General features: G+C 41.5%; 1 long non-coding RNA gene across 18 annotated transcripts in view; it reads left to right on the top strand.

Annotated features, from left to right (window-relative positions):
* Positions 1-618: 618 nt before the first annotated feature.
* The window catches only part of LOC106989878 (uncharacterized), a 59,829-nt gene continuing 32,517 nt past the window's right edge, over positions 619-27,930 (top strand). For 4 of the 18 annotated variants that reach the window (XR_008292374.1, XR_008292362.1, XR_008292363.1 and 1 more), the window contains exons 1-4: positions 619-1,804; positions 3,066-7,969; positions 11,974-12,154; positions 15,549-19,406. This is a non-coding gene — a long non-coding RNA (uncharacterized LOC106989878). Of the gene's footprint in view, positions 1,805-3,065; positions 7,970-11,973; positions 12,155-15,548; positions 19,407-24,039; positions 24,255-27,930 lie in introns of those variants that run through there. The other 14 variants (XR_008292378.1, XR_008292376.1, XR_008292365.1 and 11 more) reach the window with 14 other exon arrangements.

Genomic DNA, 27,930 nt, shown 5'->3' with positions numbered 1-27,930 from the left:
TATAGGGGAAGGTATACCTTTTATATATTTTCAAAATCGGAATACCTAGATTTGTATTTGTCCTAGCTCATCACTTGTTAGCTATGTGACCTTGCACAAGACATAATCTTCCAGAGCATCAGTTTCATTAACTTTAAAATAGGAATGATAATATTATCGGCCTCACCTACTGCATAGATTGTTTTCAGGGTCAAACAAGATCAAAGGAAGAGTTTATTGTACCCTGTGAGCTACTTTACAAAAATAAGTACCCTTTGCTTTCCTCCTCCTTCTCCTCTTTGGAGATTCCACTTTTACTGCCAGGATGATATGTTGTATCTACCTGACTATAAGGAAGACCCATGCTAATGCCTGTGTTAACTAGGAAACTGAACATTGTTTTCAATTTTCCCTCAGGGACAGAATATTTATTACATATATATGTATGTATGTATATATGTATATATACATACATACATAAATATGTATGTATGTATACATGTATATATGTATACATACATACATATATATGTATATATACATACATATATATATGTATACATATATATATACATACATATATATATATATATATATAGAGAGAGAGAGAGAGAGAGAGAGAGGGCTTTTAGAATATGATGATACATATGTGAGGAGTGTGGTCTCTTGAAATATTTTCTTTGGGGAAAGAAAGCAGAGGGACAAAAAGAGTACCATCTTGAATTTTTCTTGAGTTGAGGTTATTGAACACGTAGTGTATTAAATGGAGTAGAATTTCCATAATGAAGATGTTTTACATTTTAAATATCTTCATCACATCTTATTGAGTAACTATTGGTATGCACATCTTAATTACAACAAACTGTAAAGGATTGGTTGTTTTTTATCCACATAAATTATTTTGTGGGCCTCTGGGTTTCTTTCTTGGATACCGAAAGAACCTCTCCCAAAATGTATGCAAAATATACAGTTTGGAGATAATGACAGGTGTGTGTATATGTTTTCTTTTTTTTTCACAATTTCCTTACTTCTTTGCAGCCTTCCACCCATTGTTTCAGTGGAATTTATTACTTTAGGAGAAGGCTAAAATAGCTGATCCCAAAAAGTCAATTGAGTTTCTGAACTTATTTTTTAAAGTTCTCAAAGAGAGAATACTTTTTGAAAGCTGAGACTTTTAGTATAAAAGCCTGAGCTGGAAAGCTTAAGATTTTGGAAGTTTCAATGCCCAGAGTTTATACCAAACCACATGAGTATTTTGCTGCCCAAAAGAGATCAGGTTTGAGCAGCAGGTACCCAGGGGGAAAAACAGAAGTTAGAGGCTAATGAGGAGCTGAAGCAAGTTTTTAGTGCTCTGCTTCCCTCCTACAGAGCCTTTGGGGAACCTGAGGATAGGATGGGATAGGATAGGATAGGGTAGGATAGGATAGGATAGGATAGGATAGATTTGGGGCCCTGTACCTTGATTCCTGATGAAGGTCAAGAGAAAGAAAGCAATTCTTGTAGGTAAGTCCATTCCAGCATGGTTTTGCAGTAGCAAAGTATAAAAGGTGACAGGAAGGTCTAGGCAGAGAAAGTCTTAAGTAGCACCCCAAAAAGCCTGCAGCCCCTAGAGATGCCAGATTCAAAAATCCCCATTCCCCTGAGATGAGTGTGGCCATTTACATTTACCATTTTTTAACACACAAAATTCGTAATGGCTACAAGTGAGTCACTGCAGTCTGATTTTCCTTTCTCATGTCTAGATGTCAAATAACCCAAAGTCTCTGGAGTCATCTGTGTGACCTTCAAAGACCCATCAACCTGAGAACAGAGCAGTAGGATGCAGGTTTTTCAACCATGGATGCCATAGTGGTAGGTCACAAGGTCATAGAACAAGTTCCACTAGAAATCAGTGTTGGATGGATGCTGATGGACAGGGTTGACATCATCTGGTACTCACCAGCAAGGTCCTATCACTTGTGTCACTTGGTGCCTATTCTGGTGATTGGTTGGTGCCTGTACCCTATTGCTTGTTAAATATTTTGAATATCACACCTACTGATGACCTTGGCCTAATATCAGGAAGTTTCAAAAGCTCCTTCCCCTGACGTGGATCACCCCATAGGGATACAATAAAAGAAAGGGATGGAAACATCCTGAAATGATGATGATCCTGTCCTAAGGAGACCAGAATGAACCCATGACTAAGCTCACCTTGATTGTCAAACTTAAGTTTTCCACGATCAGTTTGTGAACAAATTTAAGTTCATTTACAGTGAATAAAAAGCTCCATTTTTAACATGTAAATTTCAATACTGCTACAAATGTGAATCACTGTATTCTAGCTTTTGCGTCTCATCTCTAGATGTCAAAGCCTCTAAAGCCATTGGGCATTAGGTTGGGGAGGTCAAAGGGGAAACATGTTCTTCTGCAGTTTTAAGGAGTGGGAAAGAGGGCTCAGTGGTAGTGTGTTACCACAGTGGAGTTGGACTTCCAAGCTGGCATAGTGGAACTTTATTTTTCTACCATGTAGGCATTGAGAAGAATTTGTCAAGCAAACCCCACAACAGATATGAGGTTAAAGGATATGTTTCTTTCACATGGGCTAAAACCAGGAGAGCTCGATATCAAATAGGAAAAAAAATCAACTAGAGGAAGAGTAAAAAACCAAACCAAAACAAAAATACCAGAAAGGAAATGGGCTGATGTTCATAGCTTACCACAGAGTTAATCAAAGGGGCTTAAATGTTCTTGGAGGGAAGAGATTTATCAGCATGTCTAAGAATGAAATTTTAAGAGAAATAAATGTTTTGGGTCTATGTTTGAAAGTAGCAGGTAAATTCAAAGGGATTTAAGGCATGGTATTTGTAGAAAAGTTACTTGCCCCTTAAAAAATGTTGTATTTGCCTGGGTAGACTAGGATGGGGCCATTGGATGTCTCTGGTTAGGACCCTGGTTGAGAGATATGTTCATCAGATCAAGGATGAGTTCCTCATGTGGGAGCAGTGTGGACATTGTTAGGTATTGGAATGGGTGACCAGACAGAGTGAGGGAGTCTTTTCTCAGAGGTTATGAAAATCAGGAAACATTTTTATTGGTCTGTTTAGGTTTTAAACTTCTTCAAAGTAAGAGGAAGAAAAGAAGATGAAGCAGCTGAGTCCAATGTAGTGAGCATCCTGAGCCAGTGCAATACTAGGTTGTCTTCAAATATTAATTACATATATTTGAAACTTAAAACCATCATAGAATTTTCACTTAAAATAGTGGATAACAAACATAGGTAAGAATGGTAAGAATGAAGAGCATGGGGGAATATTACTGACAAGGGTCAAGGGAAATGGTCTTATTGGTCTCAACATTTATTTTGATTTTGAGTCCATCTATTTTTCAGAATTCCATTAGAAGGCATTCCGTTATTGCTACCAAGTGTCACCAAGTGACTCTCATACTGATACTGGTCACAATCTGGAAAGCCTTCAGAGGATTTGCTATGCTAAAAAAAAAAAAAGGCTTGAGAAAGGTATTGTTAATTCAGTATCTCTAGGTTTCAGGGTGATTTAAAAAAAACTCATAGGATCAGGGCCACCTCTATGTTGTACGCGGCTCTAGAAATACATTTTTTTTGCAGGGCCCTGTTTATAGAAACACTTTGATTAAAAAACATAAAGTCACTGGACCCCTGTGAGGTATAATCATTTATCAGTGAAGATTTAGAATAATGGATGGACAAGTGTTACTTCTGTGTTTGTTATGTGTCCAGTCAGCACCTGTGAAGGTCCTCATGCTCTCTGGGCACTAGCTCTTCCTGTTTAGGTCCAGGGACCTTCTCTCTCTTCTCCTTTTTGTCAGATGCACCATTCCTGGCTAACTTCATATCTCCCACTGTGGGAAAAAGGTAAGAAATACATTCTTAGTCCCCACACTCTTTGGAGCCTGTTGGTATTAAAGCAGTATGGACTGATTTTACCTCTTCAGCTCTCCCACAGTCCTCTGTTCAGTGCTGGTCAGGTCAGTACTCATGACACCTCATCCTCTTTGCGCTGCCCGTGAATATGGGCCTCCAGTGACTCATAAGCATCATTAACCAAGCTTCTTTGCCTATGACCGCAAGGGTGAGTTTTACCCGGACAATGCAGAAAAGTGGGAACAGTCATTTATTTTTTTGGTCATGTTAAATTGACTGCTTGCAATTACATAGCGTAAATGTAGAATAACACATCTTCAAGTATGTCTTCTCTCAGGTGCTGCAGACTAGTGATCTCCTTCAGTGTTGACAGTGGGAGAGGGTCCTGCGGGCCCAGCAGAAGAGTGGTTCCATACCTACAAAAAAGCCAACATGAGAAAATGCAATGTTAGCACATTGATCAGAGACAAGGGGACATGTGTTACAAGGGTATGTGATACAGTTAACAGTCTCCAAAAACCTTGGAGGAGATGAGGGACTCAGGCATTCCTGTAGACTGACATGTGGCGAGGAGTGTGTCAGGGGACAGTGGCGACCCTTAGGCCAGCAATGAGGGTGGGGCGTCCTGATGTTGAAGGACCCCCGCTGCCACCCCGCTACCCTGGGGTTTTGTAGATTGGAGGCAGCACTGCAGTGGGAACACTGACAAGCCCACAAATGCCAGGCTCAAGTCCAAAAGTGGTTACTTCACCCATTGCCCTGAATAATCCTATGTCCGATGTGAGTGAGTCACCCAAAGTCAATATGCCAGCACCCACGCTGGCAGCCCAGTCGTATGCAAGGAAACAGCATGCTGGCTATTGAGGGGGAGGGGACCTGTTTGCCAGGCTAACCTCCTGGAACACATCTGGACCACAGGCCCCAGAAAACCGAAAGGTGTGAGGTCAGGGGTTCCTTGGGGCATCTGATTGAAGCCACCCTGGGACAGAAGGTTGGAGAGTGCCCTGAAAAGAAGTGGAGGCTAGCACCCCTGCAGGCACTGGTCTGGGATGGGGCTGTCAGACCTGGATGGCACTGCTAGCCAGCCCTGGGAGATCCCAGGCATCTGAGGAAGACTTAGAAACATTTGCACAGGTGCTCTGATGGGATTGGGCCACTTGCCTGGACCTAAGGTTGGTGCCGTGTAGGGTGTTTTGTCGTAGATCTGGAAGCATGCAGGGATCATATGTAGAGGGCCATACTGTTGACTCAGAGCTGGATACATGTTAACCCTTCAGTTTGCAATGGTCTGTCAGAGTGCAGGGGTAGTTTTCCAAAAAACAACACCTGTATAATAATTTGTTAGGGAAGCGTATATATGTGTGTGTATTCCCCTAACACATGCATGTGGTCACATATATACATTTGTATATACATTCATATAAAAATATATAAGCACATAATTTATACTTTTTTATAAACAGGTATAAACATAAACGTATATGTCTTTCACACGTATATCTCTTTCATTTGATAGAAGAATTTGGCTTCATTAATTCATTTTAATTGATTTTTTCATTCATGTAACCTATTTATTGCAAAGCAACCATTTTCATGTTTTTGATCCAATAAAGTATTCCAATATGTGAAATCATGACACTAATATGACATTAGTCTTCATTTTTTTTTTATTTTTTTTAACGTTTATTTATTTTTGAGACAGAGAGAGACAGAGCATGAACGGGGGAGGGTCAGAGAGAGAGGGAGACACAGAATCAGAAGCAGGCTCCAGGCTCTGAGCCATCAGCCAAGAGCCCGACATGGGGCTCGAACTCACGGACCGTGAGATCGTGACCTGAGCTGAAGTCGGACGCTTAACCTACTGAGCCACCCAGGCGCCCCGTCATTTGTTTTTAAAATAATCTCTAGGCCCAACATGGGGCTCAGATTTACAACCCTGAGATCATGAGTCGCACGCTCTTGGGCGCCTGGGTGGCCCAGGCGGTTAAGCGTCCGACTTCCTTTGGGTCATGGTCTTGCGGTTTGTGAGTTCAAGCCCCACGTCGGGCTCTGTGCTGACAGCTGGGAACCTGGACCCTGCTTCAGATTCTGTGTCTCCAAGAGTCGCATGCTCTACCCACTGAACCAGCCAGAAGCCCATTTCTTCACTTCTTAAGGGAGCTGGATAGATACACTTATGGCACCTTGGTTTCTCTTTACAACCATATTTTCTTTATGGCTGATACTTTTGTGTAATTTTGTATAAGTTGGGAGATTTCTTACTAATTTGACCCTGCTTCTCTAGTCTTTTTCCTTTCAGTATATAGTACTTCTTGTCATATTTTCAAAAGAATACTTTATAAAGAAAAAATATTCAGCAAATAAAGGAAATGAAAACCCCAATGGATGTTGTGTAAGAATAGGATTGTATCATTACCAATGAAATTTTCTTTCCTATAAACAAAATGAGGAACAAGACTAAGAAGTATTAAGTATGCTTAAATATGCTGAGGTCTTGGAAATTGTAACTGTAAGAACGTGTATCACTGCACCGTGCTTAAGGGGTATAGCTTTCTCATTCTCTACATTCACTGGAATTTTGAGAAGTAGTGCCAAGTATATGTTGTGAGCTTTGTGCATTCTGAACTCAGTGGCAATGCAAGAGGCTCCTGGTTTGGTGGCCACATCTCAGGTTCGAAGAGGGAGGCAGTACAGGGGCAGAGTGGGCTGCGTGGTGAGGCAGTGGTGCATATGGGCCTCAAGGGCTGGGCAGTGGTTTGGAAATTGCAGTAGTGGATGTGGTGAGGTGCTGCCCAGATGCCCCTTCAGGAGGAGACAGACACACATCGCCCAGCTGCAAGGAGAGCTGGCTGCTGATGGATCTCAGCTGAATCCCTCTCTGAGAACTGCCTTTTGCCAAAGGTTATACCTCCTTCCTGGGAGGAAGCCCACCTCTGGTGCCTGGTCAAAGGGGGGTGGAGGGCACAGCACCTTGACATAATTTCTGACATCCTGAAAGACCACCCCAGCTCCAGAGCTTCAGATGGGATCCACTGAGGCCTGAGTTGTGGACGCATCATGGTTCACCTTCCCCCTTTGCCCAGTCCCGTACCCCTTGCTCCCTCAAGGGGCTTCCTGAGAGCTCCCCAGTAAGCCCTGCATGCAGATCTCAGCATCTCACTGTCGGTTTCCAGGATGCCTGATGTAAGATAGTAACAGGCTTTCAGGCAGAGGGTGGCTTTGGGAAACAGTCGAGATGTCCAGTTGGCTGGGGTGTTGTGTTGAATGTAGGGGCAAGTGAGATAGAAATGTGGCAAAGGGGCAGGTCTGGGCGGTGGTGAGGATCTGCAGTTTTGAGCACAGGGCAACCTTATGGCCAATTTAGGTCAAATTACCAAAAAATTTTGTGGTATATCTCAGGGACCATATTATAATGAGAAAAGTAACTGAAAGAAGTTGGTTTATAATGTACTGTCATTTTGAGATGCAAATCCCATCATTAGTGAACCATAGTTTTTAAAAAAGTTTTTCAGGAAACAGGGATAGATCTGAGAGGATTGTCTACATAAGCAATCTCCACATGCATTTACAAAATAGCTGGTAAGGGTTAAAGAGATTGCTTCTTCACTTTCGAATACTTGTTCCTAGGTGAACAGAGAGTATGTCCTACTAGGTATTAGAGATTATGTATGTCCTCTCTGAACCTACAATAACCCTGCAAGGCAGTATTAATGTACCAGTTTTAGGGATAGGGAAACTGAGGCTTGGATGGAATAAGGGACTTGCCTGGTGAGTAAGGGGTAAAGATGGGATTCAATCCCAGATTTCTTTAACTTAGAAGCTTCTGCTGTCCAAATCAGATGAGCAGGTCTCATGGAGCCCATGACCTGGGCCTCGTGCTCCAGGGCTCTGACTCACCAGGCCTAAGTGGTGACCAAGACATGTGCTTATTAACCCTTGTAAGTCATCTGTTCAAGCAACCAAAGTGGCTCTTCAGTAACTTAACCGTTGATTTCAACAACGGCTCCTTCTTCAGTCACAATAATCATAAATAGCACTTCTATTTTTATTATTTGCAGAGCCCTTTCTATGCATCGTGTTGTCCGAGCTTCACAACAGGGCTCTGTGGTAAGTAGAACAAAGCATTAGCCCCGTTCTGTGGATGAAGGGACCGAGGCTCAAGGAAGTTTAGGTGCTCACTCGGCTCAAAAGGGGCAAGACCAGACCCTGAATTCTCGTGTTCCCTTTTGTGTTCCAGGTGGCTTCTCTTAAGCCATTTACTTAAACATCTGAGAGGGAATGAGGCTCTAAGGAGAATGTATCTCTGTCTTTGACCTTGGTTGAACTTAATACTCTGTAAATACACCAAGATTGTCTGTGAACAATTCATCAGCCAAGAAATAAAAATGGCAAGTTCAAAGTGATTAAAAAGGAGGTTCGACCCTACTGTAACTTGCTGGGTAGACACCATATTCTGGCACCCTCGTACTTGACTATAATTATCTCTAATTATCATTCCATTCTGGTGGATGCTTTCTACTTTTATCAAAACCTGATCTTTTCCCCTCATGTCACCTGCAAGGCCCTTTTTTCTAAACTCCGTAGGATTTGTCATTTAAAGGTGATTGCCATGTCTCACTAGCAAAAAATTCCCAGGTTATTGAAACAAGCACCTTCTTCTCTATACTTGGGGTTTTATATCATTGTTTACCTGACCCTTTGTGCTCTTTAAGTTTTAAGGATTTTTGTTAATTTTTTTTACCTTTCTGATGCCTCTAAGCATGGTAGTTTTTTTGGGGGTTTCTGGCTTTGCAATATACCTGGTATTTGTTAGCACCACAGTCTTGCAGGAAAAAGGAATAGAGATGAGGATTCTCTGTAACTAGGAAAAATGGGATATACCAGATGTGGATGGGAAGAAGTATAGGAAGAAAGGGGGAGGGAAGGGACAGAAATGGCCTTCCTGAGAAAATACTTCCCTCTGGGCTCAGCCAGGCATTGGGACTTCTCTGTTTCTCAGAGAAATTCCCCCTCCCTTTTTTTTTTTTTTTTTTAAATAAACTTCATGAAAGTGAATTGTGTGTGAAGGAAAAATGACCTCACAAATTACTCTGCTTTCCATGAAGTAAAAAAATCATCGTGGAAAATTTACAAGGAAAACAATTTAATTTCTCTATTTCTCTTGCCATATTATTTTCAATATTACTCAACACTTGGACCATCCCTGCTAAGTGTCTGTCCTTTTTGACCTCATTTGTATTTCCCAATCACTTTGTTTAGCAGCTTGCTAAATATAATGCCCCTTCACCCTAGGTCCTTTTTTCAACAGATGAAGGATGAGACAGGAAGTAGTGATATAATTTCCCTGGATTCACACTGCAAGTTAACGGCAGAGGCCAGGGCTGTGTAAGAACTTAGCACCAGCCCTTTTCCTAGCTCTGCTCTTGGGCACAAATAGTAGGAGACAGACCAGCCTTCCAGGGTGAAGACTTTATCAGAGATTAACAATTTGGTCTTATAGGACACGGGTGGGCAAACCATAGCCAAGGGCCAAATCTGGCCTGCTGTCAGTTTTTTTACGGTCCTCAAGGTTAGAATTTTATTAGAGTTTTAAAAATCAAAAGAAGAAGGATATTTCACAACACACAAAAACTATATGAAATCAGTTTCGTGTCCATAAATACAGTTGTACTGGAACACAGCCACACTTGTTTGTTTACATATTGTCTTTGGCTGCTTTCATGCTACAATGGAAGAGTTGAGTGGTTGCAACAGAAACTTGAAAAGCCTAAAATAGTTTATAATTTGTAAATTAGATGGCCTGCAAAGCCTAAAATATTCACCATAGTGCCTTTTATAGAAAAAGCTTGCTGACCCCTGATATAGAAGATTCTGAGGGATGAGCCATGAAATAAGTATTAGTTTTTTGGCTCATGCCTGGGGCCCGTGTCTGTCAGCAATGGGAGGCAGAAAAGGGTGGGGCAGTGGAGAAGCTACAGGAAGATTCTAATTTTTCTCAGACTAGGGCCTGTATGAATCCCTAAGTATATCAAAGGAACCCACTCCCCTTTTAAAAATCAATTCTGAGGTTTTCAGTTATGGGAAAGGAAAACGACAGTTAGCAAAGTTCAGTGACTTTCTGAAAGCTATGCACCCAGTCAGTGGTCTGCCTGTGACTTAAGCCCAGGAGTTTACGTTCAATGCAGGGTGCTTGAAGCACACCGTGCTTCTTCTGCAAGCTGGGCAGCCTGGGAGAAGCCAGGGATGCTAGCGGGAAGCCTCTGTACTGAAGCAGGGGAGGCGGCCATCAGGCCTCCACTAGCGCTCCCAGATCACACCACTCTTTTTTTTTTTTTAATTGAAATGGCCTTTTTTTTTTTTTTCCCCCAAGTTTATTTTGTGAGAGAAGGAGAGAGGAATAGAGAAAGGGAGAGAGAGAGAATCCCTGGCAGGCTCTGCACTGTTAGTACAGAGCCCCTCACAGGGCTCAAACTCACCAACCGTGAGATCATGACCTGAGCCAAAATCAAGACACTTAACCCACTGAGCCACCCAGGCACCTAGATTGCAACACTCTTGTGTTCTCTGCTAAACCTGGCAGTGCTAAGGGCCCATGCGGTCACATCTTATTTCAGCAGCTGGAGTATGAATCCTTTGAATAGGGTTTCCAGATTTAACAAATTAACATGCAAGATGCCCAGTTAAATTTGAATTTCAAATAAATGCTTTTTTAGTTCATGTATGTACCATGCAATATTTGAATCTATTTGTATGAGATATATTTAAAAAGTTACATGAAGAATTATTTATTGCTTATCTGAAATTCTGATTTAACTGGACATCCTGTAATTTTTCTGATTACTCCTCTTTTGAGGGCAGGGATTAGGTACTTTACTGTTTATTTATCTACTTCTTTCCTCCCACGTCACCATCACTCCCACACGCAGCCCCACAGCACCTAACTGTGCCTTTCAAAGACACTTAGGTACTAAATTTAATGAAAACCACCCTCTTTCAGACTAGGCACTAGCTCCCACCAAGGCTGAGGAGGCAGACATGTAAACAGATTCATTTCACTATATTCTGATTCCCACTAGTGGCAGGGTGAATCAAGAGCTGCGGGGGTCGCAGGGAGGGAGCCCCTCGGCCTCCAGGATACAAACTGGAAAGGCTTCCCAAAGGATGTGATCCCCAAGGTGAGATTAGAAGTATGGGTAGGAATTGATAGACCAGGCGAGGGAAGGGAATAGCATGCATGGAGTCATATCTAAAGAAAAGGGAGGGACGCCTGAGTGGCTCAGTTCTTTGAGCCTCGGGCTCTTGATTTTGGCTCAGTTCATGATCTCACAGTTCACGGGATTGAACCCAAATTGGGCTCTGCGCTGACAGTGCGAAGCCTGCTTGGGAATCTCTCTCTCTCTCTCTCTCTCTCTCTCTCTGCCCCTCTCCAGTTCGTGTGTTCACGTGGGCTCTCTTTCTCTTTCTGTCTCTCAAAATAAATAAACATTTTAAAAAAAGAAAAGAAAAGGGGATGGTGTGCCCAGGAACAGAGAGATAAGCTGGGTGATTGGTGCACTGGTATCTGGGACACAGTAGGCACTTGATAAACAGTGATCCAGAGATTTGCCTCAAAGGCTAAATTCGGTAGCTCTTTAGAAGTGGCCCTAGAATTAAGACCACACAAGATCCTTGTGCTCAGTACAGTGACTCTAACTGCCAGTGCTTGGGCCATTAACCTTGCAGCCTTTTCAGTCAAGCAAATGTTCTTGGAAACTAATTGCCTGTTTGCTTCAGGTTAGTTTCATGATATAGTTGGCATGTCCTACACCATGGCATGAAAGAAATCCCATAGTGAAGTCTAATATTCACTTACTGTTCTTGAACTAGTGATGGGAAAAAGACCCATGCCTACTTGGGCCTGAGGCTGAGCATTTCATCTACCTTGAGGATCTAACTGGCCATGGTGACTCTCTGTGATGTGAAAAGGAGTCTGTCATTAGTCAGCCTTATTGCTGTTAACATTAACCTCATGCTTTGCTGTCCTTAGTCTTTTTTCAAATAACACTAATAGATAATATAATATGCATGGTATCTTGTATGTGTCCCTCTTCTCTACTTTTCCATCTTGCTAGGTATCCAGGAGCCTGCACTGTATGGACAGTCTCAGTGGACAACCTTACCCTCACTTTGGAGGGCAGTTGGTCAGTGAGGTGGCTCTGTCCCTGCTGAGTCACTCTAAGTTCACTGTGTCCCTCTGCAAAAGTCTACAGCTTTCATCAATCACCTTTTCCTTATAGCAGCCCTCTGGTTCCAGTAAGTGCTTCTTTCCCTTGGTCCTCCCCTACCGCAGGCTTTGGGTAGTAATGGCTCCCCACTCTTGCTTGCCATAGGGTATGCATTTTTCCTGGTTGTTTTTCCTAAATACTGCCCACACCTTGATAAACAGTCATCACTTTATTAAACTCTCCTGAAGTGTACCATTTATTTCTTGATGGGATCCTGACTGATGCAGATAAAACAAGTATCACGACAATAATTTATTTGCTTATTAATTTCTATTTACAATACTAAAGATGGAGGAAAAGCTAATTCAAGGTCATACTTCACTCTATTGTACATTTTGAACAACAGGTGACTATTATGTAGGAAAATATGTTGGTTTGGAAAATAAACTGCATTTCAACTTAGTTAATATCTCTAGGGTGTCTCAGGTGTTAAACACAAAACAAGTGAATTGTTCAAGAGAGTTGCCTTTTTTTTTTCTGCAGGTGCAGATATAATGGTAAAGAACATGAGTTTTGATGTCAGGAAGATTTAGTTTTGAATCTGAGCTCTTTTAGTTACTTCCTTGTGGTTAAGGGATAAGTTGCTTCCCGTGGCCTTATCTATAATATGTGAATGATAATTCCTCCCTCACACAGTGGTTGTGACAGTTAGGTGAGATATCAGGTAGAGGACCTGAATAGACATTTTTCCAAAGAAAATATACAAATGGCCAATAGGTACATCCCTAGTCATCAGGGAAATGAAAATCAAAACCATGAAGAGATATCACCTCATACTTGTTAGGATGACTATTATTAAAAAGACAAGAGCTAACAAATTTTGGGGAGGATGTGGAGAAAAGGGAACCCTTGCACAGTATTGGTAGGAATGTAAATTGGTGCAGCCCCTCTAGAAAACAGTATGGCGGTTCCTCAGAAAATTAAAAAAATAGAACTGCCATATCATCCAGCAATCCCACTCCTGGGTATTTATCTGAAGGATATGAAAACAGGATCTGAAAGAGAAGTATCTGCACGCCCACATTCATTGCAACATTATTCACAATAGCCAGAATATGGAAACAACCTGCATGTCTGGCAATGGATGAATGTGGTGTTTATACAATGGAATATTATTCAGCCACGAAAAAGAAAGAAATCCTGCCACTTACAACAGTGCAGATGAATCTGGAGGGCATTATGTTAAGTGAAACAAACCACACAGAGCAAGATATATATTGTATGGTATCACTTACATGTGGAATCTTTTTAAAAAAGCCAATTTCGGGGCGCCTGGGTGGCTCAGTTGGTTAAGCATCCGACTTGGGCTCAGGTCACGATCTCACTGTCTGTGAGTTCGAGCCCCGCGTTGGGCTCTGTGCTGACTGCTCAGAGCCTGGAGCCTGTTTCAGATTCTGTGTCTCCCTCTCTCTCTCACCCTCCCTTATTCATGCTGTCTCTCTCTGTCTCAAAAATAAATAAACGTTAAAAATTTTTTTTAAAAAAGCCAATTTCATATAAACAGAGAGTAAAATGGTGGTTGCTGGTGTCTGGGGGAGGGGAAAATAGGAAGATGTAAGTCAAAGGATACCAAATTTCACTTATAAGATGAATAAGTTCTGAGGATCTAATGTATAGAATGGTGACTGTAAGTAAATAACACCATATTTTACACTTGAAATATCCTGACAGATCTTAAGTATCTCACCACACACACACACACACACAGAAGATAATATTTATAAAACACTTAATTTGTTGCCTGATACATAATAGGAATATTAAAATGCCTAAGTAGGTATTTCCCCCCAAGATGCAAAAAAACACCAATTTAAAGGGATAAGGCATCTCTGTGCTTATTACCGCATTATTTACAATATCCAAATAATGAGAGCAGCCCAAGTGTTCACCGATAGAGGAATAGATAAAGAAGTTGTGGTATATATATATATATATACATATATATATATATGTATATATATATATATATATACATATATATATACATATATATATACATATATACACACATATATACATATATATACATATATATATACACATATATATATACATATACACACACACACACACACACACACAATGGAATATTATTAAACCATAAAAAAAAAAGAATTCTTCCCATTTGGAACAACATGGATGGGGCTGGAGACTATAATGCTAAGTGAAAAGAGTCACTCAGAGAAAGACAAATACCATATGATTCACTCATTTATGGAGTTTTAGAAACAAATGGGCAAAGGAAAAAAAGACAGGGAGAGAGAGACAAACCAAGAATCAGACTCTTAATTATAGACAGCAAACTGATGGCTACCAGAGGGGAGATGGGTGGGGGGATGGGTGAAATAGGTGATGGGGATTAGCACCAGGTGATGCTCATGGAATTGTTGAATCACACCTGAAACTAATATTACACTGGCATTAAAATAAAAAGCTTAATAAAAAATACCTAAGTGAGGCTTACAGACATCATTTTAATTGTGTCCAGCAATAAGCCTTGGATTCTAGAACAGAAGCTTCCCATAGAACTTTCTGCAGTAATGGAACTGTTCTATATTTGCACTAATATACACCTATTGAATACTTGAAATGTGGCTAGCTGAATTTTCAATTTTATTTAATTCTAATTAAATTGAAATGGCCACATATAGCTCATGACTACCATAGTGGACTATGGTAAACGGTAGGTCAGGAGAATAAACTTAAAAGTAACAAGTCATTTTGTAAGATCACCTGTGCCATTTGGACATGTGGTCATAAAAGCTATCAGTCGGATACAGTCGGAAGTATCAACTGTTCATGCTCCCAGAAGCTGACATGATAATAGTGTATGCTATACTCATATAAGAAAAATTTTGTACTAGAGAAAGCAGATAGATTGAAATTATATGCAAATACATAAACATGCACACACTTTAAAGGGAATATTTTGGATAAATTTATTTTAAATCAGATTACCTGGATAATTATTCCCAATTTCTCCTTCTGGTTTGGTTCACTGAATATGAATATGAATATGGATCTGGATATGAGGACTTCTCTGCTTTTGCCCTTCCACAGTCCATGGTGTGCATACTTTCATAGTGGCATGCTTGTAGCACTGCCAAGCCCAGTTGGGCCTCCCAGTCCTCAACAAGACCATGTAGGAAGGTACAACCCACTGATTGGAATTGACATGTGAGACACAGCCTATTTCCCACCCTGGATTTAAAAACATTTTTTTAAGGAGTGCTTGGGTAATCTGGAAAGAGATTTGTAAATTATATACTAAAAAATAAATAGAGTTATATAATTTTAGAGCCAGAGAAGGCTCAAAACATTGTCATATTTTTCTTGGACTTGCTCTATTTTCCTATACACAAATGTACCATATCTGCTGCATGTCTTCTGATTACCACCTCCCACTCCCCCCCTCCCCCCAGATCCAGTGCCCACCCTTCTCCACCCAGATGTGTGCCCTGGAAGGCTGACCTGTGGACTGATCACTGGGCTTCCAGTTGAAATTGGCCAGTTGGACGCACCAGCAGATCTGGCAATCAGATAAGAGTGAAATTGGGGTATTTATTCTGCTCCCTTCCTGTGAGGACAATGTGGACTGTCTGGATCCTAATACTGTGAGTCATAGCTCCTGTCACCTGTTAGGGACCCTCTCCTCACAATTCTCTGTCCTTGGAAACAGCTCTTTCTCATGGCCTCTTGAGGCCTAGGGACAGTAAAGGGAGTACTGTTTTTGCTGCCCCAGATGCTACACTATTTCTTGTTTCCCCATACCCTGGCCAGTTCTCTGAAAAGAGCCTCTTTATCATAAACTCTCATATTTCACAAATTGAGTCTGCCGTTATTTTCTGATGGGACTTTGATATATCTATGAAAGAGTATCTGGATGTCCTCTCTCTGGGCCTTTCTTCCTAGAGGCCATTGCTACAGGGATAATTTAGGACATTGCTTTTTTAAAGCAATTCTTTAATCTCACTGCCTTACCAGACATCAACTCAGACCCCTCTGGGGTGAGTCATTCTATTTGTGTGGGTGGGGTTTGTTAAAAAAATTTAAGAATTTTCTCAAAAGTCCAAGTGCATAGCCCCAAATGAAATAAACAACTGAAAAAAAAAAAGGACTGTGCGTTTAAATGCCTTGGACAGTGACCCACAACTCAGCCCCTCCTTTCTGGGCAGGATGTGGTCAGAGTACTATACACGGCTAAGAAATTTCCCTTTGGGGCCGTTTGTTCATGCAGTTTGGTGTGGATGAAATCAATTCCAAGTAATACCTAGAAGTTGAGGTGTTATATGTACAGTATTAGTTGAAGAGCTTTGGAAGAGTCAGGATAGCATATTAATTTTCTCCTCTCCCAAAGACTGTTAAAAATGGTTCTTAGTAGGACTCCTTTCCTTTATTTTGGTCATAAGCAGTAAAAGGCTGGCTTTCTATGGCATGCAGTGGCAGACAGAGACCCACCTGGACCCTTGTCTATCTGGTGTAAAGCGTGTAAAAGTGCTAAAAACTCCCTGCTCAGAAATACCTTTCTTCCCAGAAGTTCTGTCACAATTCCAAAAATTCCCATTATGAACATGTTACCTTAAGGGTATTACAGAGTGATCTGTTTTACTGGGTTAAGGCATCGTTTTATGGGATAAGGACATTGCACATCAGCTGGTTGATGTCTTGGCAGAACGAAATGTAACTATCGCCTCCTGGCATCATTTGTAGAGAGAATGGGAAGATAAGGGTCCTGGTTGGGAAGGAGGTAAACAAAGGTGTGAGGCTTACAGAATCACTCAGGAACTAGACCTGTTAGGGAGAACACAGTGGTGAGTTAGTGAGTACAGGGGCCACTGAGGTGCCTGAGTGTGCCTGGGTATGACTAACACTGTCATCAACTGTGCTGAAATGTGAAAATACGGTCCATGTAAAGTGTTTGGGTCAAAGCTTATTAATAAATAGATTTCCTTTTCTGTGCCACTCATAATGTGGCTGAAAGCTGTCCCAGGCAGGAGATTGTCAAAGGATACCTAAGGATGTGTCAGAGCTTGAAGAATTAGACCATTATGATAAATCAGGAGCCAGAATGGCAATCATCTGTCAGGCTGACTGTGATTAATTGGTAGTGACTGCCTGAAGTGCAGTTAAGGAGTGTGAGGTGGCATCTAGTCACAATGAATAAAAATGACATTGTTGATTACAGTGGGCTTATGAGTGTGGGCTTGGACTTGGAGGTAAGGGGAGGTGATCATGTGCCACACATTTGCTAGGCCTACCAAGGGTCTTTTTCTGGTTTATTCCATAATCAATGTGATTGCTGGGTTTTGGGGGGCCTTAGACAGGCTTCAGGAATCCCTAGTACCACCTTCCTGGGGATTTCCTGTCACTGGATCAGTTTACAAAGAGTATATGCACGAAACTTTTCATTTCTTCCTATGATAAAATCTGTTATTTGGGCTAGATGCCAGATGATGGTTTGGGGATTCAGGCTGGGGTCTAACAGGCCAGGAAGAATCATCTCCAAAAGGAATAACTGGTGAGGAGCATATCTTCATATGCTTGTTTTCTCATTCCATACCTCTACACCAGGTCAGGACTGCAGGAAGCCCTAGGAGTCATCCTTGACTCCTCTCGTTCCCTCACATTCTCCATCTAATGTATCAGTAAGAGCTGACAGAATATATGCTCATATGATGCACTTCTCACCCCTACCACTGCCACTTCAGTCCATCTCTCCTCTGGTCTGATGGCATAGGTTCCTGTCTGGCTGCCTGCTTTCACTCTTGTGCTTTGCAGTCTGTCTCCTCACACATTTTTAAAAACGTAAACCGGGTTACATCATTCTTCTGCTTACCACTGTCCAACAGCTTTCCAGCACACCGGAGTATAATCAGAAGGCCTCACCATGGCCTCAGGTATCCATGTGATCTGTGGTCTGATCCCTGTGCTCTGGTTTCTCTGGCTTCATCCCCCCCGTTCTCTTTCTCTCTCCCTCTCTTCCAGCCATCCTGGCCTACCTTCTGTTCCTCCATCTTGCCAAGCTCATTTCCATCTCTGCCCCTTTGCTGGGTATGTTCTCCCCCCAAATCTTGATGTGGCTTTCTCTCTCATTCTTTCAGGTCTCTTTCAAGTGTTACCTCCTTTCTTGACTCCTTTATCTGAAGTGACACCTCTTCCCCAGGTTACTCCCTGTTCTCTAACCTTTATTTTTTCTTCTTGGTGCTGCTCATTACTAGTGGATACCATGTTAAATCATTATTTATGTATAGATTTTTCTTTCCTCCTCCCTGGAATGTAAGTCTTTGAGGGCAGGATCTTGTTTATTGTCATAGTATTTAGAAGAATATCTAGAACATAGTACGTATTCAGGAAATATTTATCAAATGGATGCATGGATTTTGAAAGTGAAGCGTCTTCACTAGGCCATGCAGTTGCATGTCAAATCATGTGGAGGATCAAGACAATGTGCAAATCCATGGCAAGGAGTGGTGCCTGAGTGGCAGGACCAGCTAACTGGTGGTCTAACTAAGGGCTGATTGGGGAGCCTCGTAGCCTCAGAGAAAGTACAGAGCTTCCAGGGAATTGTGAGTCAGTGTCAGAATCCAAGAAAATGATTGTGACAGCAGACAAGAGTTCCTAGCACGAAGACATTAACATTGAGACACTTTCTCAGATGGAAGGCTTCCTAAACACTTATGCCTAGAACAGGGACCACAGTGTAGGGCCTGAGTAGAGTCTGAAGTAGAGCTTAGTTCAGAGATGGCAAACAGGTTAATCAATCCACTGAATTCTACAGAGTCTGGGGAGAGACTCACAATCAGCTCCTAATGCACCATGGCTGCCACCTCCTTGCAGATGCTGTCCCAGAAACCAATTCTTCAAGGGAGATGTCACTGTGCTGATGATCCCCAAGAGGCCAGAGACCAATGAGTTCAGTGGCCCACTTACATCTCACATTGGGGAACTCCACTCAGCAGCAGGGGCCTCTGCACTGGCTGGGAATCCCCACTGCAGCAGCAGCCTTTGCGGGGTTGAGCTGCAAGCTACTTTTCAGATTTAGCACGCAGCCTTGTGAGGAGACAAAGTTGTATTGCCTCTGACGAGAAACAAAGCCAGTGATGTTGACATATATGGGAAATGGGAAGATATCCAGAGGTTGGAAGCAAATCTCCAAGCTGGAAGTGTGGCTTGTACTGATCTTTGTGTGTCCCCATCTTCAACTGTGTTTGTAGGCTTCCAGGATCTATGTAGAAAGAAGTACCTTGCTGTGTGTTTGTAGCTCCGCCCATCATTTGAGGGTAAGTAGAAAAGAGGTTTGGCGTGGCTTTCAGAGGAAGTAAGGTGAAGATTCTTCTCTCCCAGCCTAAGTAAACCACTTAGGCCTTTCATGACTCAGAAACCACAGACCCCACAGCCAACATGCATCTATTCATTCTTGTCTACAAATATTTATTGAAAGCCTATTGTGTGACTAACACAGTACTTGGTTTGAGGATGTAATGGTAAAGTAAGATTAACTCCCTCCCCTCAAAAGTAGATAATCTCATTCTAGTGTGGAACATTTTGCAGCATGGAGGACAACGTAATCTAGTAGCAAGGAATGTAAGCTGCTGCCACTCACTAGACTGTGTGATATTGTACAAGTCACTTCCTCTCTCTGCATTTTAATTTTCTCATGTATATTTCCAGGACATTACCCATGTTAGGGGATTTAATAAAATAATGCCTATCAAGTGTTTAGCCTATGTGTCAGTAAATGTAAGCTATGATTCTGGTTATGATTTTATGGTAAGAGTTGGTAGACAATGCTGTGGGGGTACATTTATATATCAAAATACCGTATTTCTAGACAAGTGTATTTATATTCAAGGCTAAGCCCATAAAAAAACTTGAGTAATTGGAGATTACATTTTTTTTCCTTTCCTGTCCAAGACCCTCTCTATCCAAATCTATCTTCTTTCCCCTTTCTGGAAGCCCTGAGTGCCCTGGATCTTTCTCTGATTTTCTCTGTTGATGCTTCTCTCAGTGGATTGGTAGATTGGAATGAATCCAAGCAAGATATGTATGTCACATTGTCACTGATTTAGAGCATTGCCCTTCCTGGAGGTGTTCTCATCTCACCCAAAGAATGGCATCATTTCAGGTTATCAGTAAAACTGCCTTTTCTGAAAGTAATGAAGGAGCTTGGTACCTGTACAGGAGGAGAGCAGATCTCTTCCTGTACAAAAATGGAATGGTCTCAACAGTAGACTCCACACATGGGAACTTGGTTCACAACAGAGACAGCAATATAAACCTACAGAGAGGGGAAGAATTATTCTTCAAGTGTTGGGATAATTGGTGGAAAGGAAATCCCTACCTCAGTGTTTAGACACAAGTAAATTCCACATAGAATTAAGATGTACATATGAAAGGGAAATTTTATAACTTTTAGGAGAAAACATAGGAGACTTTTAAACATAGGGGCTTATGTCTCAAAAGGCATACACCAAAAGGAAAAGTTTTAAAATATTATATTGAAATATAATTCTGTACCAACAAAGACACAATAAACAAAGTATAAGCTTCAGACTTAGAAAAGATATTATAATGCCTATAACCAACCAAGAATTCTTAATAAAAATTTATTTTAAAAAATTCCTATGGATCAATAAGAAAAGATAATCAAAGAAAAGTGGGCGAATAATATGAACTGGACCCTCACAGAAAAATAAACTTAATCTCATTAATAACAACGAAAATTCAAATTAAAACCATAGTGTGATACTATTTTACACCCTGAGCCTGGCCAAAATGATAATATCTGGTAAACCCAGTTTTGATGAGGCTGTGGGGAGACACATCTCACATATTGCTGGTTAGAGTGTGTCGGCAACATTACCCTGGAGAGCACATTGGCAATATCTATCAAATCGAAGAAGTGCATAACCTAAGACCTAGAAATTCCACTTGTAAGTATATATCCTAGAAAATCTCTTGCACATGTATACAAAGAATGATATTTTCATTATTGGAAAGGCAAAAAACTGGGACGAATAAAGGCCCATCTGTAGCAGGATAGATAAGTAAGTTGTGAATTAGTCATATAATGCAATCTTATATAGCACTTAACATGAATGAGATAGAGCTACATGTACCAATATGGATCAATCAATCTCTGAAGGATAACATTGACATACAAATAGCAAACTACAGAAGGAGCTAAATTATATGATACCTTTCAGATAAAAATATACAAACACACCAAACTTTATACTGTTCACATTATATGTTTATTATATGTTATATTATACTGGGTTTATTATATGTTTACATAAAATATATGTAGCTTATATGTATTTATTATATATGTACATCTAAATCATATGTTTATTTTTTTAAAGTTTATGTATTTTTAAAAATTTTTTTTAACATTTATTTATTTTTGAGAGAGAGAGAGTGAATAGGGAAGAGGCAGAGAGAGAGGGAGACACAGAATCCGAAGCAGGCTCCAGGCTCCGAGCTGTCAGCACAGAGCCCGACGCGGGGCCTGAACCCCTGAACCGTGAGATCATGACCTGAGCTGAAGTTGGACGCCCAACCAGCTGAGCCACCCAGGCACCCCTAAAGTTTATGTATTTTGAGAGAGAGAGAGAGAGAGAGAGAGAGAGCAAGCAGTGGAGGGGCAGAGAGGGAGGGAGAGAGAGAATCCCAAGCAGGGTCTGCACTGTCAGTGCAGAGCCTGATGCAGGGCTTGAACTCATGAACTGTTGAGATCATGACCTGAGCCGAAATCAAGAGTTGGAGCCACCCAGGCACCCCTAAATCACATGTTTTGTTGTTGTTGTTGTTTTTTCGTTTTTTTGTTTTTTAAACACGTATATGTTGTTTGTGTAAAAATACTAGAAAGTATCAGAAATGAACATGGGCAGAACAAATATCAACCTGAAGACAGTTTGGAGATGGAAGAAGGAGAAGGGGATAGTAGTTTGGTGGGGAAAGTCTTCAATAAGATTTGGATAAAATATGATAAAAATGCTATTATTAAATCTCGGTTGTTGAAAGATGTTTATACTTTTCCATATGTTTGGCGTTTTAAAATTAAAAGAACCAGTTCCCTTTCTTGATGCTGAGACTGGCCTTCCTTATGGTTTTATCAGTTAGCTCTCTGATAAGATATTGTGCGATGGGGGTCTATTTATTCCCTATAGTACCTCCTGGATTTGTAATACTTGGTTTGAATCTACTTCATGTTCTCTTCTTTGGAGAAAGGGCTTATCTAGGGCAGGGATGCCATGTGTAGGTGTGCAGTCCCTTCGCTGTACAAAGGTGCTGGCCAGGTGGGGTCTGAAACACAGTCCATGCTCTGCTCCCCAAGCGATGGCCCTGATACAAGACTGCACCCTTGCATGGCCATGTAGGGGCCTTTTGCTAATTCAGGTGTCTGAGGAAGAGTCTTTCTAATCTGACCATGTAACAGGCAGTGCCTTTTTCTATTTGCACAAAGGCACACTCTAGTGGAAAAGCAGACCTGACCTAGGAGATTAAGGCCATGGCCAGGGTTTCCTAGGCTTATTGGGGTAGGTATTCACCCAATCTTTGAGAAGACGGTTGGAAACATGTTTATCCTGCATGGGACAGCCAGAGAGAGGCTGGAGGAGGATCCAAATCACTCACCAGTTGTTTCCCAACATGTTCTAAGTCCACAGCACATGGGAGCCAACCAGGTCCTGCAGACCCGCCCCCTCCTCACCAAGAAGCACCCACATGAATATCACTTGGCAACTTCTTTTATAAAGTTGTGGGCATTTTCTTATGACTTTGAATGGGAAGGTGTGATTGATGTGTGAATTAGATCTTCAATGGGAAGGCAAACTTAGGTGTCAGCATTTATTTGAGGTGAATTTTCTGATTTAATTTATTTCACCTGGTGTGTTTACTTAGCATCTGCTTTCTAGGTATTGAGTACAAAATAAACAGGTATTTATATTCTGTGCTCCAAAAGTTACAACAAATCCTTAAAAAATTTGTATTGATACTGCTTTGAGGATGATAGTTATTGGATTGATATATTATTGTTGAATCCTGTCTGAATAAAGATACAACTATAACTTAAAGTCAAAATAGTTCAGATTCTGTAAAGTATAAGATTCATCACTGGCCCGTTTTTCCTTTCAACTAATCATCCAAGACACATGAGTCTTGAGTGCCTCATGGTTTTATCAGTTAGCTCTCTGATAAGATATTGTGTGATGGGGGTCTATTTATTCCCTATAGTACCTCCTGGATTTGTAATACTTGGTTTAAGTGTGCTAGGTGCTAAGGATAGAAGATTGAATAATCTTCTTTCCTCAAGGAAGCCAGACATTCAAAGAATTACACTTCAGTGTTTTAAGAGCAGTAAGAGAAGGGAATCCAGGAGACTGGCATGTCTAACTCAGCAGCTGGTTGAGGGCATGTGTTTGTGTCACTGCAGACTTCCTGGGGGAGGTGATGTTTGAGCTGGATTAGAGTCTGCAGTGGGGAAGGACATTCAGGTAGAGGAGGCAGCGTGATCCAAGGCACTATATATGACATCTGGTTTTTGTTGTTGTTGTTGTTCACCCAGAACAACGTTTTCTTTTCCTGATGACCCTTTGGGAACTCCCCCTCTACTGAGAGCAGTCTTGGTGGAGCTGTCAATCAAGGGACTCTGAGATCCAAGCTCTAGGCAGTTGAGCCAAGCTAGGCTCATGGAATTCTCTTACCCAGGAATCTGACTCTTTAGCCCAATTATTGCAATGAAGGAAAATGGTTGTTGCAGAGACCTAAAAATAATGTTCATAGTTCCTGCCTAGATCCCAGACTTGTTCTGGTTCTCAGATTTTTCCATGCTTGATTCTTTAGTTTTTCCTTCAATTCTGTGAGCTATCTCATATCCTTACAGTAAAATCTGTTTTGCTTGTTATCCAGAATCAGTGTATGTTGCTTGCTTACAACTGAAAAACCCGAAGTGATACAAGAAAAAAAATCAATGGTGGATGCTATTAGTAGCAGTCTAAGAAGTCTACTTATTATCTACCAGAACTCCTTAAGGAAAATTTCCAAATGCTTCAGAGATGGGAAGGAGAGAAAGAAAGAAAGAAAGAAAGAAAGAAAGAAAGAAAGAAAGAAAGAAAGAAAGAAAGGGAATGAAATGAAACTAAAAGAAAATAAAAGAAGAATAAGAAAGAAAGAAGAGAAAGAGAAATGGAAGGAAGGAAGGAAGGAAGGAAGGAAGGAAGGAAGGAAGGAAGGGGAAAGAAAGAAGGAAAAAAAAAAGATTTATCATACCATGACCAAGCACCTTCCCATATGGTGTGATGGGAAGGTACATTCCTGAGGATGGCTGGGTTTGCAGGGTGGACCCCATCGGCATCATTTAAACTCCTGCCCCTGGCCAGCCTTGGTCTCTTCCTCCCTGGACTGGCTGTTACATACAACATGCAGGAGAAAAGGAACAGTTTGATGCTGCTTCACACAGAGCCCAGCTGGAATCTGCCAGAGACTGCTCTGCATCCGGAGACAATTTACCTTGTTGGCCCTCAGGGCAAAAATGAAGATGACAATGAGCCAAGGATGTCAGATTTTCAGACTGCTGCTGGCTGAGTTTCTTAGGTTCTAGTCTGCAAGCCCGAAGTCTATATTAAAGTGGAAACAATTAAAAGCTCTGACTTTTTCATTGTATTGTAATTACAGCAACATCTCTGGTACAAATTATAACTCACTTACTATTCTAGGCAGTTAGCATCTGGACTGCCACCAAGGAGACCCTTTTTAGGTTATAAAGGGGTATCACTGGGTGCTCTCAGAAAGCTGGAGACTCATAAGGAAGAGGCTTTTACTCAAGGCAGGAACAGGGGGAGTGTTATACCCTTCATAGATGAGGCGTCTTACTGAAAATACTTGGGCTCTGACACCCCCTGGAATATTATTGATAGTTAGAAGCCTTTATTTGTTATCTTCATTATTGTGTATATTGCTGTTATCAGAATTTATCCGCAAAATGATCATGGGAGTTTAGTCTGCAGGGAAGTACTTTATGAATTTATGTGAATTTTTACTTAAATTAAATTTTTGCTTTCTTTACCATTTCTCTGTTGGAGGCAGCCAATGGAGAATTTCCTTTGGCAGATATATAGGATGTCGTGTCTGAGAGAAAGCAATCAATCATAAATTCTGTAGCAGCTCTGGAAGAATCGGGATTTTATCTCTTCTGATGAGTACTGATTCAAATACTCTCAGGTTGCCTCTAGTATCAGTCACAAATTTTTCCAGTGACAAAAATCCTGGCTTGAGCTGACTTAAGCACAATGGGGAATTTACCGTTTCTGGCCATTGAAAACTAAGATGCTGATTTGGCTTTGACTTGATTTAGAGTTGAAGTTTCTCTCTTCTTGAATAGATTTATTTCCAGGTTCCACGTCATACCCCCAGAAACTCCAGGCTTATTCCACCACAAGGCAAAACCCATCAGAGAAGAGCAATAGGTTGTCTGAGGGTTTCTTGTCAAATCCTTGAAATTCACCATATTGGACCAACTTAGGTCACATGCACACTCTTGAATGATCTCTGTGGCCAATGGAGGGCCATGATCCTACTGGGTTAAACATAAGGTATGGGTGGAATCTCACAGCCTGTGGGGCTGAGTCAAGGAGAATGGATCATCACAAGCAAACCCCAAGTAAACAATCCCAATAAATCAGTGCCTTTGCAGGAGGAGAGGGGAATAGTTTCTGGAGAGGAAAATTGCACATGTCCCTCACACCTCTTTAGTGTGGGCGTCTCTAAATGTAGTCCCCAAGGATGGCAGAAGGAGTGGGGCCTCTACCCCAAAGCGTTGCCCTCATTTCTTTCAGTTAACTCCCAAAATTCTGAAATTATTCTAGACCCAGAAATCTATGGAGAGCTGGCACAGTCATAATCCTGTTGTGAGGGGGTGATGGAGAATGAACTAATGCATAATCAGAAGGTTTTCCTGAAAGATGAGATCTTCCAATTACTTGCAAATGTCCCCAAAGCATATGAAACAGAGTTTAAATATTTATTTTCTATGAAGGAATTTTGAGAGATATAACTAAGCAATCTAATGATTTTAAATAGGATCCTCCCTGAAAATAACAAGACTCCCATTAACCAAAGACCTACTCTATGCCAGACTCAGTTCTAGATGCTTGGTTAATTATTTCTCACAGCAGCACTCTGGGGAAAATATCATCGTCTCTATTACAATCCAAATGAAGAAACTGTAGGTCAGAGAGCTTAAGTAAGTTTCTGGACCCAGCTAGGATTCAAGCACCCTCTGTTCAACCCCAGACCCCAGAGCCCCAGGCATTGCCCATCCTTTGAAATTACACATGACGGAGAAAATCCATCTCCCTTCCCTAATGGAGCAACAGGGATGAGAAAATCTCTCTGCGGTGTTAGGATGCATTTTTATACTTTTTGTAGTAGGAAAGGGAGAATAGTACTAAACAATTCCGGAGCATCAGCTGGATTTGGGCCACTGGGAGCGGAGGGAAAAATGCCTTGTAGTCTACTTAACAATGAGTTTTGAGTAGAGGAGAATATGATTTCCCAGGCTTCTTATCAGATTCAATTCATGCACCAGGTTGTGCACAAACTGCAATCAGTGCCGACAAGAGTGCTGGAGGTCAGCATTAGCAGACACCACGTGGCTTTCCACCTAGCAGCTACTCCCAAGCACTAATGAAATGATGCATCAAAAAGCCGCCCTGACTCACTACTGGAGTCTGTCCACGCCAGCCTCTGCCACCCCCGCTCCACAGAGACCACACTTACTAAGATCACTGAAGATCCTCTTGCTCCTAAACCCACACGGAAATTCTTCTCTGTGACTCTTTCTGGTCTCCGTGGTGCTTGATCCAGTGGGCCGCTTCTATGCTCTAAATCCTCTCAAACAAGCAATAGCATCACTGCTGGGCTGTCTTCTCTTCCAGGTCGTTTCTGAGACACTTCTTACAATTGGCAGGAGACCCTTCGTATTTTGTTTGGGTTGATGACTGTGTTAATGACAGATCAAGACCCTGAGCAGTTCTACTTGTTTCTGTGTGTTCAGTATGCCCCCAACAGGTTCAAATCTCGAGATTTTTTATAAATGACCTGACTTTTGCCTAAAGGTCACCCAACAAGAGCACTTGATACACAAATCCATGATCCTCTGTCCCATTTATAAATATTTTGAACTTTGGTATACAGATTTTTGTCATCAAGTTAAGGCAAGCACAGTATATCTTTCCTCATTTAAATAGAATTTAATAAGGAAGTAGGGAAACAGGTGCTGGAGGACTGAAAATACACAAAAGGGAATACTGAGGCATCACAGAAGGTAGCTAAGGGAACAGAGGGAAGAGGTTGGGGTGATTAGGAATCTAGAATCTTGGAGAAGGGGGTATACAGAGAGCTAAGGCCTAGGCCACTGAGGAGGGGCCATGGCCAACTGGTGTGGGGAACTCTGAGGAAGGTCTAGTAGCCTTGGAAAAACTCAGGGAACTGGGACCAATACCTACTGCCAAGAGAAAGGTCTTGGAATAGAAACAGTATAAGCAAAAACCAAAACAGGAATGAGCAAGTCCCTTTTCCCTTCCCCTTCAGTCTCTTTATTTTGCCCCTGGGAGCACCTAAAAGGATCAGCTGGCAAAAGTGAAATAGGTTTGCTGAATTCCCAACCCCAGCATCACAAAGCAGAGCATGGAAGAGTGCCTTGCAGCTAAGAGACAAGAGCTTAATAAACACACACCTCTGACCCATTCACTCTCACCACTGTCTTTGAACTTTCTGCAAGGAGCATTATTTGCCCAGAAT

This window comes from Acinonyx jubatus, chromosome D2, assembly GCF_027475565.1.
Source record: "Acinonyx jubatus isolate Ajub_Pintada_27869175 chromosome D2, VMU_Ajub_asm_v1.0, whole genome shotgun sequence".
In the NCBI taxonomy this organism is placed as follows: domain Eukaryota; kingdom Metazoa; phylum Chordata; class Mammalia; order Carnivora; family Felidae; genus Acinonyx; species Acinonyx jubatus.
This window is presented reverse-complemented; position numbering and strand designations above follow the sequence as displayed.